The sequence below is a fragment of the Galleria mellonella genome, unplaced genomic scaffold (genome assembly GCF_026898425.1).
Source record: "Galleria mellonella isolate WM207_F2 unplaced genomic scaffold, CSIRO_AGI_GalMel_v1 utg54, whole genome shotgun sequence".
Lineage (NCBI taxonomy): Eukaryota > Metazoa > Arthropoda > Insecta > Lepidoptera > Pyralidae > Galleria > Galleria mellonella.
In genome coordinates, this window is record NW_026442114.1 from 3,179,402 (window position 1) to 3,192,687 (window position 13,286).

Here is a 13,286-nt window from a genome sequence, read left to right on the forward strand (position 1 = left end):
GTTGTCCAATGCATACACAACACTCTACTCTATTCCAATAGGCGGACGTGTCGATTTTGAATGTAACCGTTTTCAAAATGGCGTCCGACTCGGGCGCAACTTTTTCGTTCCTTTTTAAATTTCAAACGCAGAACAGAGCCGGCATTCCCGCAGTCGAGTTCTAGGGGTGGGATGGGTTACTCGTTTACGGATCATTTTTTCATTGACTCAACTTATGGGGAATACGCGCCAGTTAATACCATTTAATTTATCCAATTGATTTGTTTCTTGTTAGAGCGCGTATCTTTGGATCTAATTTTGTTCCAGTTTGATACTGCTAGCAGTCAAGCGTGAATGGGGGCACAGTGTGGAACCTAAGGGGAGAACATTGGAAAATAATTCAATTTAAACTTCGTTGTGTTCGTGTTAAGACATGTGATACAAAAGTGGATTAACGTAACATGAGTTAAAAAGTATCTACATTAATTGCTCACGAATTTTAAAGTGGTTAAAGAGTGATGCAGGTAAATATAGTTAGGAATTTTATATTTTCTTATATTTTTATTTATTATAACTGCCTTCTTTTTCTTTTTTTTTTTTTACTCAAAAGTAGAAATAGGTTTGATATTATTATTGAAAATGTCTCGTAACTTTTTAAGCTGTATATTATGTTATACGCAACTATAAGATCTTCTAAAATCCAGCCAGTTTCATACCTAATAATAGCCGCGTTCGAAAAACAAACTTAAATTGGTTAAAATGTTTCATATTTTGTAAACTCCGAATATTTGCGATATATTTAAGGTAAAACATTTCGAATTTGACTATTTCGAGTCGTAAGTTCCAACGTGGTCGACGCCAAAACCTTTCAACAATTTAAATAGCAACTACCTTCACCATAGTTGATATGATGGAATACTCCGTTTATAAACCATACATTGACTCGTAAGAGGGCGGTAGGCTCGCTTTAGCCACGTTGAATTATAACATGCTCGGTGAAACGTCAGCATGTAATGGGTTACGTTCACCACATACATACATATCTCGACAAATATCTCTCTCTACCTTATAAGAGATTGAAATCATTGGTTTATTTATCATTTTATTATGTGTGCTTTTATTATGTAAAATACGACACCACGCGTGCACAGCCGCGGGCGACAGTTAATATAATCTAGGATTTTGATCCGCTTTAACTGAACTTCAATAAGTTTTAGCAAATTCTGTGTCAATGGTAAAAATCATCAGTGAAACTAGTTTTTTTTTATACTGAATTTATAATTTTATTTATATTTTTTTAATTACTTGTATAAATTTTCAAGGCATTATAAAGTGATAAGATTTAGTATGAAATATTATAATTTTTAATTAATACACAATTGTAACAAATGTTAACGAATTCATCGTTGTCTAAACAATGTATCTACATTATATCTACAATAATAGGTATTTTATACAATACATAGTTTGAGACAAATTAAAAGAATATTAAGAGAGATTAATTAGTATTTTATTAGTAGTTTTTTTTTACCACTAATTAAAAACAATCATTATCATATCAGACGTTAACTGTCCACGGCTGAACATAAGCCTCCCCCTTTCTTACCTTAGTTGCCACAATTATCATGCATGTTAGCAACCGCATTTAGACTCTGGTGACTTTTAAGAGAGACGCTGCTGCTCGCCCCGCGACTACTAATTTCCCTTAATCGCCTCTTATGACACTTACAGGAAAGAAAAGGGTGTCCCATTATATGCCGGGACCATAGGACAATATAGAACTAGAATAACAAGTCAGAATTCATAAAAAAAAAAACTAACAATACCATTTATTAAATTGTTTCAAACCAATGATCTAGAACCGTCTATTAGAATAGCCAGTCGAAGTCACTTGTAAAAATTTTTACCGATTTACATGGCTAATATTCTTAGCTACTGAAAACATCTGTATTGTTTTGCTGTAGCATAACTTAGACATTATGTACTAGCTGTTTCCCGTGGCTTTACACGCGTGCTTCAATTTATTAATTTATTATTTCTGAGGGAAGCTTACAGCTATAATCACTTTATAATTAATTATACATGATAACAATAAGCTAATTAAAAACTATCACATGTTGTATATATATATATAACATTTATAAAAACATTTCTGTGTGAAGTTTCAAAAATAATTATAATAAATTCAATTCAAAATAATGCCTCTTTGTTGCACAGACTTCTGTTAATTTTTTTTTTTGTGCAACTTAGAATGGCATACAAGCTGACGACCCACCTGTTGGAAAGCGGTAGCCGTCGCTTATAGACATGAGCAGTACCATGGACATAACAGAGTATACTATTTCACCCATAATAACCCTCATGCGTTGCCATTCCTGAGGACTCGGGTGTTATTCCTCTGTACCCTGTAAATTCACTGCCATAACCCACCCTTCAAACTGAAATACAGTTATGCAAACACAACTGCTTTTTTACAAAGTCTCCCTCTTGCATTACTTTATACAAAAAAGCTAATATTAAATAATATAATCTATCTATTATATACACACTGTATATATATATATATATATATATATATCAAATATTAGGTCTTCTCTAATTGTATAATTGTTACTTAGTATACATTGACGCTTATCTGTGAGAGCTGTATACACCTTTAATTGATGTGTTCATATGGCCTTAAGCTTGGTAGTGAGGAGTGAGATGTTTTCGTTCAAGTAAACTTAGATTTAAGCATTTTTTAATGGTAATTTTTCACTTACTTATAACATTGTGCATTGTCTACTTAATTGTTGTGAGCATATTGTTGGTGTGTCTTTTATAAATAAATAAATAAGAATAAGTCCTTCAAAAATTACTTAAAGATATAAAATTTCTTTGAGCCAACTGGTAGGGTACCTAGGAGACTTGCTGTATTTCCACGCTGAATAGCTATGGAAAAGCGTTGACCAAAGTATAGGGCAGCTTTCCGGTCACTAAATAAGAATCAACTTGGAGCCCAACTAACGATTCCTTTCCCCCCTCTCAGGAATTGTAACACATTAGGCATATACTTGTTCAAGCAATCATGGTGTATTCTATGATGTTTAAGATGCCATTCATGTTAATATAACCATAAAAAAAAGTTATGATTACCGCTTTGCAATAGACGGGTCGTCAGCTTGTTTGCCATTTACAGTTATATAGAAATTTTTTTTTTTTATTATAGGTGATTATGGAATAGTAAAGGTGGGCCTTTGTATATTGATAGCGCAGGCGAGGTCTCTGGTGTCGGGGCACCATGATAGGTGAGAGTAAAAGCAAGCCAGTGAAAGCATTGTGAGTGTTAGCAGTTACATACATACTAATGGTAGCGGAATTAAAGAATTCTTTTTTTTATACAACTTAGAATGGCAAACAAGCTGACGCCCCACCTGATGGAAAGTGGTAACCGTCGCCTATAGACATGAGCAGTACCATGGACATAACAGAGTATACTGTTTCGCGCATGATACACCCCATGCGTTGCCATTCCTGAGGACTCAGGTGTTATTCCTCTGTACACTGTAAATTCACGCCATATCCCACCCATCAAACCGAAACACAGTCATGCAAACGCAACTGATTTATGGTTGAAACACGAATGGGACAGAGGTACCCAAGCAAACGACTTTTGTACAAAGTCTCCCTGTGGTAACTCTAATCAAATAACCAGTAAAGATTATTTCTAATCTATTTTATAATATAAGTATTAACAAACACTATTCAGTTTCTTTATCAAGCGACTTCAAAAACAAGTAGGTTTTTTAATTCGCTTGTATTTTTTTAAGTTTGTTAGCTCACATTTCCGTCAGCTTTAAACCAGTATAGAAAATTATTTTTCTACTTTAACTGTTTGGTAGAAATATTATCAAAATCTTTTTTTTTATACAACTTAGAATGGCAAACAAGCTGACGGCCCACCTGATGGAAAGTGGTAACCGTCTATCCGCCTATAGACACGAGCAGAATAAAAATGAGTAGAAACTATTGAAATCTGTTCAATATTTTAGTTTTTAAATTAAAATAACTGGTTTGATCACAATTGAAGTAGGCTTTGTGGGACCCTATCTTTAATTACCACAGTGTTACCCAATCATAATACCACCAATATAGTAATAAACCATACTTTACCTATTTATTTTTTCCTTTCAGGCAACACTGTAGTAATCGACACAAAGAAGATAAATCATTATTAGCCCAGTCATCAAGATATCATCAAATTCCCACGAGGCATTGTCATCACAAGATATACGCTGAATCGACAAACCTACAACAAGTCGTACCCTGCAGAAAAATATATTTAAAAGAGAAGACTTTTGCAGAAGAATGTTCAAACATTTTCCCAAAATTGGGAACGTACCTGGGCCTGGTAACTCCACCACCGTTGGCTGTTGCAATGCGCCAACGGAGGCAGAGTTCCCGTTCCTAGAGGCGAAACTCTTCTGGACGAAACAAGGAGACTTCTTGAAGAAGACAATATTTTGTAACTTAACAGTGTTTCTGATTTTTTTTTCAAGTTAACTATAATAACTATATGTAGGGGGGAAAGGGATTGTTAGTAACGGAGACTGAGAATCCTAATGCTAGCAATACACCCAACCAGGTCGACCTCCTTGCGGTTCTCCCTGGAAACTATCACGGTTAATTCCTGATGAATTCATCATGATGGGCTAACGGGCCTGTTTTCATTCTCATCTATCACCCTTCACTGGTGCTATGCCAACGTATCCCGTTAGCGCAGGCGGGGTTACCATACCATTTTCACCCATCAAAAAAAAAAACTATATGGAATCTTATAACCGTAGTAAACCCGACCAAAGTATCGAGAGTCGGCAGTCGTGAGTGCGCGACAGTAACACAAAATGGTCTCAACCCAGTTTGTCGCTTTACCCTCAAAAAAGTAAAACACTGATATTCTGTTGTGGCCAGAAGCCACCTTTAAATTTCATATAAAACAACTCGGTCGAAAGATATAATAATATCACTTTAAAAAAAAAACGTATCTTTTCCTCAACTTTGTTAATATCCCTTACAGACCCAAGATTTTTTTTCTTTCAGATTAAATATATTTTCGTGTTTTGGAGCCAAGCCATGTTGCCGGCACGCACGAGACTACTGCACCACCTAACCGCTAAAATGATTTCTTATTGGCTGGTTTAGAATCTCACTATCATGTTATTTCAGCTTCGTGCGTAAAAATGAATTGCGCGCGATTTTAGAATTTTTTAAAGTTACAACTCACGCCCGTATCGTTCAGGTCTGAAAGGGATATATTTAATTTTTAGAAATTTACAAATGATCTTAATAATACAATAAAAATTTCGATAGAACATTCAAACAAACAAACAGCTATTCAACTAGTGATTAAATAAAACAAAGAAATTTCTAACAAATGTTTAATTCAATATTCGATTATAAAAAAAGTATCAAATGTTTTACAAAATGAATATATTGGCAAAGCGTCACCTCTCTTTACATATCCTACGTGAAATTAGTCTGTGGCAACCCTGTCTTTTTGACAGGAGATTTTAGACAGAGAAAAAAACATGGTGGTTGCTTTTCGTGTACGGTGAGGAAAAAAATTTTAATCGGTTGGATTTATGTATGTATAGTGTGACGTTATATATTATATCATTGGCATAATATTAATAGTGCTTATATACCGACACTTTGTCGTTTTATTGCACCTCAACTTTGCCGCGTGGTTTTCACCGGCGTACCAACTCCAAAAGTCTATACAAGAGCGACCGAGGTAGCACAGGATAGCTCACCATAGATCGAAATTTTTAAAACATTAAACTGACTCAAATAGATGATTAAAAAACCACAAAAACAAAACCAAACTTCAAATTTGAGAAATATAAAACATTAGAATATATAATGAAACAAAAATAAAAAATAAAAAGCACTTTCGACAAAAAAAATGATCGTCAGAACCCTATTTTTTTAAAGTAGGTTAAATGCTAGAAATGACATGCCAATAATTTTAATAATCGCTATAGGTGTACTGTTTGTGTTTACGTTATTACTATTGTACTAAGAACAAGGAATTACATAGAAGGAATGATAAAATAAATGTAAACCATATGGTTGCCTCCTTTCTTGTTATGCAAATATAATTAGTAAAAAGAGGACGAAAGATACACTATCAGTTGCTATTTTTCTCAATTCATAGCAGGCTAGTGTATAGAAAATGTTTAACAGGTCAATTATTTGTTAATGACAAATTTTACATTACTAGAATATATATTGGACACAGTTTATGTAGAAAGAATGCAAGCAGGTTGTATCTACTTGCAAGTTGTTACTAGAGGGAGACTTTGTACAAAAGTCGATTGCTTGGGTACCTCTATCCCATTCATGTTTCGACCGTGAAGCAGTTGTGTTTGCATGGCTGTGTTTCTGTTGGAAGGGTGGGATATAGCGTGAATTTACTGGGTACAGATGTATAACACCTGAGTCCTCAGGAATGGCAACGCATGGGGGGTATCATGGGCGAAACAGTATACTCTGTTATGTCCACGGTACTGCTCATGTCTATAGGCGACGGTTACCACTTTCCCTCAGGTGAGCCGTCAGCTTGTTTGCCATTCTAAGTTGTATAAAAAAAAATCTGAATTTGGTAGGGTTATACGGCCGTATAACATTTTCTATACACTAGCCTGCTATGTTTTGGACAATTTTATCATTCCTTCTATGTTATTCCTTGTTCTTAGCTTTTATACTTGCCTATGAGTACTACATTAAGAAGTTATTTGATTACAGATTAAGCTGAATGCAAGCAAAGCATGGCGGCAAGGGACGGTCATATTGCTTCCCGTGTAGATAATTGTGTAATTTACTAAATCTTGAGTTATGTAATTGAAAATTGGTATTTGACTGAGAAATTGTGATGTACCCGTGTTGATTTGTACGTTGGAAACAGCAGAATATGATGGGAATTTATTTATTACCTTTATTGTATCATATATTAAATATATCAAATAAATTTATTATTATTTTTTAAATTTTTAATATGTCAATTATTTGTTGTTGCAAACGGTGTTGCCCGTCGCGGTAGGAGGACGTACCTACACGGTAGTGCAATGACGAGTTAACTCGTCACCAGTGGGGGGAAAAGGATTGTTAACAATGGAGTTTGACAGCCCCATTGCTAGCAATATACCTTATTAGGTCGCCCTCCACGCGGTTCCCCCTGGAAATCATTGTGAACAATTCTTGTTGAATTCGTCACGATGGGCTAACTGACCTGCTTCATCCTCACCTACCATTCTTCACTGGTGCACCGCCGGTGTATACCGATAGCGAGGGTGGGGTTACCATTCCATTAAAAAAAAAAAACTCGTCCCCAGTCAGCAAAGTGTTAGACTGGCGCGAACCGGATTGCTGGTACTAGCGAGCCGGATTTGGCCCGCGGGCCGTAGATAGATGATAAAAAAATTATTTGAATTCCACTGCAATTAGTATACGACTACTGCCATTTGAGGATTGACTATTATATTTATTAGTAGAAGTACTACGACATTTCCTTATTAGTTGCCAATCCCCGACCGTCATTCAGTCCACGCACATATTGTGACACGTGTTACACCTCTAAACAAGTCATCAACTAGGCAATCAATCAGGCTTTTTACATTTTTATAACATATTTTTCCATACGTAAAAACAATAAAAAAGCAAAAAATACTCCTACAGAAGCAATTTATTGACCATTTGACGTTCAAATTGCGATAGTCGACTGACTCGGATCCGGGGGAAAGGGATTGTTAGTAATAGGGTCAAATAGCCCCTTTACTAGCAATATACCCTGTCAGGTCGACCTCCACGTGGTTCCCCGTAGAAACCATCATGGCTAATTCTGGTTGAAATCGTCAGGATGGGCTAACTGACCTGCTTTCATCCTCATCAGTCATCTATCACTGGTGCCCCGCCTGTGTATACCGGTAGCGCGGACTGGGTTACCATACCACTTTTTTTTATTGGATGAAAATGGAGTGGTAACCCCGCCTGCGCTAATGGGATACGCTGGCGGGGCACCAGTGAAAGGTGATCGCTGAGGATGAAAACAGGCCTGTTAGCCCATCACGATGAATTCATCAGGAATTAATCATGATAGTTTCCAGGGGGAACCGCGAGGAGGTCGTCGAGGTCGGTGGCTGGATATATTGCTAGCAATGGGATTCTTAGTCTCTATTACTAACAATCCCTTTTCCCCCCTACCATACCATTATCACCTATTAAAAAAAAGACTGGCTCGGATCATAGATTGATAACTAATAAGAGCCTCTATGAATAGAAGTCAATCCTCAAATGTTAGCTGTCAATTGCATACATGCTTATAGTAACGGAATTATATAATCCCAACCATCTGGACGAGTGGCGGTCCTCCACCGTGCGTTTTTCAAGGCACTTTCTCCCACGCACAACCACTCTTTGGAATCGACTTCCAACAGCAGTATTTCCGAACCGATACGACAACATAACCTTCAAGAAAAGAGCATATTCCTTTTTAAAAGGCCGGCAGCACCTGCAATGCCGTAGGTGTTGTGGGTGATCATGGGCGGCGATAGTCACTTACCATCAGGTGAGCCGCATGCTCGTTTGCCCCCTGTTGTAAAAAAAAAAAATTTAATCAATTAACCAGTGACATAGCCTACTGCAAAATAACGGCCCCTTCAGTAAAATAGGTTTATTTTACTAAATAAGACGTTGTTTAATTTTCTTTTTTTTTTTAAATAAAAGTCGAAGTTATACGAACTATATGAAACTCTTTAAATTTAGGAAATTCTGTTATAATGTAAATTATTATAAAATAAATGTTTATTTGTATAAATGTTAATTTTGTATTTGTTACCTCACAACTGTGTCAGTTTTTACCCTTAAAAGCCTGATTTTTTTAAATCAAATTAAAAAATATATAAGTGTACCCTTCACTGTGTTTACTAATGTGGAAAAATAGTAAAAAAAAATTAAAACGATATTTTTATATATTTATTTTGAAAAAATAAAATTGGTAACATGTAAACAGCCAAATATTAAAATAAAATCGATTGTAGGCGCCCAATGCGATTTATAATCCCGGTATCAAATTTGAAACTTCAAGTATTTAAGGGTTAAAACGATTTGGAAAAGGCTTTATAAAAAATATAGTTACAAATCGATTCCATAGAAATTTTATCAAAATCGGTTCAGTAACTTAGTTTTCAAATCAAAATAACTGCTTTAGTTACGATTAAATTTCCTTTTAATTTAAAAAAAAAAATGTGTTTAAAAAAGTTGTTTTTAAACACAACTTTCTTAAAATACCTTATGAATTTATTAACACTCATTGTTATATTTTCTTTCATCCATACATTTACATTACTTACATACATACATACACCCACTCTAACTTGTCTGCCGGGGGGAAAGGGATTGTTAGTAATGGAAACTAAGAATCCCATTGCTAGCAATATACCCAACCAGGTTCACCTCCTCACGGTTCTCCCTGGAAACTATCATGGTTAATTCCTGATGAATTCATCATGATGGGCCAACTGGCCTGTTTTCATTCTCATCTATCACCCTTCACTGGTGCTCCGCCAGCGTATCCCGTTAGCGCAGGCGGGGTTACCATACCTTTTTCACCCATTGAAAAAAAAAACTTGCCTGCCATGCTTTCGAATTATAATTTTCATTTATATAAATAAAATCCGTTATTGGCTGTATTTATAAGTGACTTAGCGTATAAATTATTTTTTAAGAGCTATGGATTTTTATATTAAATACATATATAAAGTAAAACGACCTTGTGTACCTCGAACGCTTTATCATTATTCAGTACATAAATAGAATTATAATTTTATACACTACAATTATTCATATACAAACAATATTCGATATTTATACAGGGCTAAAGCTGTTTACAACTGCGCCTTACGCCTCAATAAAAAAGGAGATGTCACATTTATGGTCTAAACGTTGTACAGACGAAAAAAGACACGTCAAATAGTTGTAGTACTCGACTGTACTATACATACATATACATATCTGTCTGTCTGTTTACTGTACATCTATCTTTTTACTGTACGGATAATCTGGTAGTATTGTTTTATTGTTACCCTATACCCTTTGACCGCAACAGAATATCAGTGCTTTGCTCTTTTGAGGGCGAAGCAATAAACTGAGTTGTGGCCATTTTGTATTGCTATGGCACACTCACAAACGAAAATTGTATTTAGCTTTATGTATTTTTTTTTTATCATTTATATTATCTCGCTTTTTTTTTTAGTATATGTATGTCGTAATTTGTGTGCTGTAAGTAAGTAATGCAAATAAATTATCTATCTATCTATCTATTAAAATTTGGACAAAACATCAAAATTGGTGCACTGTTATATTGGAGATATATTATGTAACATACATACAAACGATAATGTTAAATTAAAAAAAAAAAAAAGTTTAAATTTTTTATTTTCTTTAAGTATTTTTTTCATACCACTGAGGTGGTAATCAAGCATACGGCCCACTTGATGGTAAGCGGTTACCGTAGCCTATGAACGCCTGTAATACCATGAGTATTACGCAGGTATTGCCGAGCCTGAAGAAATCTCTTTAATTATAGCTGAAAGATATCTGTATAATATAAAATAACTTCTTTGTGGCCCTTATAAAAGAAACTATTCCATTATACGTACATTATTTTGTTTATATTTCAGCATTTTTTATAAAAGCTCTGAGTCGACTTGATTTCCTCTGACATCTTGAACAATTATCGTAAACATAACCAATTGTATTAAAGTACCAGAGGGAGACTTTGTACAAAAGTCGATTGCTTGGGTACCTGGCCTGTTTTCATTCTCATCTATCACCCTTCACTGGTACCCCGCCAGCGTATCCCGTTAGCGCAGGCGGGGTTACCATACCATTTTCATCCATCAAAAAAAACCCTACAGGTATTCCCTTTGTGGTATAAAAAAAAAAGAATATTAATAATAAAATAGAATGAGATAGTGACATATCCAACTCATGGTCTCTTTTTGTCCATATCCGATTTACGTTTATAAACAATACAAATAAAAAAGCTATTTACGAACAAGGCATTCCAAAATACCATTCTACCTATGTAAATTTGTATGTATATATATATATATATATATATATATATATATATATATATATATATATATATATATATATATAGAATGTATAATTATACCGTCAAACTGCAACATCTCCTTTCCTTAACAATTTCAAACTGAATTGAGCGTGCGCTCTCAAAGGGAGCTCAAGTTGTGGTCACACTAAATTAAAAATAAAAAAAAAAAATACTACAAACATAAATAAAAAAAAAAAAAAAAACAAGTTGTTTGTAGACGACCATTGTGGTGTGGCGAGTATAATGCCTTGCGTCAATGAAGTACAAGGTTTGATTCTCAATCGGATCAATTTAAGAAATATTGTTTAGTTAAATAATCCAATTTATATATACATAGATGTATCAGTTAGCTAACCGAATACAGTTTACAAGCAAAAAAGGTAATACAATTACTTCCTGAATGCCTTTTTTTTTTATACAACTTAGAATGGCAAACAAGCTGACGGCCCACCTGGTGGAAAGTGGTAACCGTTGCCTATAGACGTGAGCAAGCAATCGACTTTTGTACAAAGTCTCCCTCTGGTAAAAGCCTCTGATATTGCTGGAATTTATTAGGCTGCAATGCTCACTTGCCATCAGGCGAGCCATATGCTTAATTGCCACTCTTGCTGTATATAACAATACCGCGTAATTTAAAAAGAACCGTACCGCAGTTTAAAAAAAATTCTAAATTGAACCGAACAAAAATCAAGTAAGGCTCTCACAGAGACCTTAATAGCTTTTTTTTTTATTATCAAATCAATAAACAATTTATTGTAAAAAAAAAATTATATTTCCAAACACTTTTGCTTTAAAAAAAATCGATAATCTTAACATTAGTATTCATCCTAGACAACTAAGACACATTGGAAAAGAAAATAAGACGTATTATATATATATATATATATATATATATATATATATATATATATATATATATATATATATATATATATATATATATAAAATAAGTAAAAAAAATTGCAAAGCATATCACAGACCTTATGTCACATTGCGACACGATTTAGTCACTCTGTGACATTGTCACTTCTCTTAAACCTCCAAACGCGCGTTTGGTGTGACCACAGCATTGTGTTCGCCACTGAAGTGTTAAAATATGTATTTTAAAATATAAATTTCGCATTTCCTAAGGAGAATAATAACTTGTCCAACTTAAATATAAACAAAGTTGTTAAAAGGAAGGCTCACTTTGGGAATTTACCAGCCTTTAACTGTCCCCAAAATACCCAAAATACCAGCCTTTAACTGTCCACTGTTGAACATAAGGGCCACAGAGCCTCCCCCTTGGGGGGTTTGCCAATAGTTGCCATGCTTGGCAGGCATTAGCAACGGCAATTAGGATTTGGAGATGTTTTAAGAAAAAAAGTTGCTGCCCATTCCTCGTCACCCCTTAGCCGGTTCTTATGACTCATACAGACAAATCTATCGATAGATATGCTTTCGCTACCGACTGCGTAAGACAGAACGAGACAACAACACGATCAAGAGGCGTCTCATTCTTTCCTATGCGTACGCTAACGAAACCGTATCTATTGACGAAATCATTTGTTATTCAAACAGGCGGCCAATTTATTAGTTACACGCCTAATTACAGTATACGATAACAAAGTAGCGACGACGTGTGTGATAAAAAAAAATAATCATTAAAATCAGTCTATAAATCATACGCTACAAATGTTAAGAAACACACGGTGAACTTATCACCTCTTTTTTTTTTTTAAAGTCGAATTAAACTGTGAGAATTAACGCGTAGTCTATTTAAACTCAAATCACGTTCAAATTAACACTTCAGTGCAACAATACCACCTGAATTCAATTTACAATGACGAATCATTATCATTAGACGAATAAAAATGAATGATGCCAATGGTCTGTCCGTCTATTTACGACCTATTATTTACATGTTATAATTAATTTTTTTCTTTTTTACTAATTGGTGTCAATTTTGTTTCTACAATGAAGTTTTGTGGCAAGTGACACGTGACTATGAATGTAAGATTTTTTTTCACAAAAACAACATATTTTAACCGACATTCACACAGACCATATTATTCAAAATGAATCATACAAATCAGCCTCTCAGGGGGGAATGGGATAGTTAGTAATGGGATCTAAACTCCCCATTACTAAGCAATATATTTTTTGATGG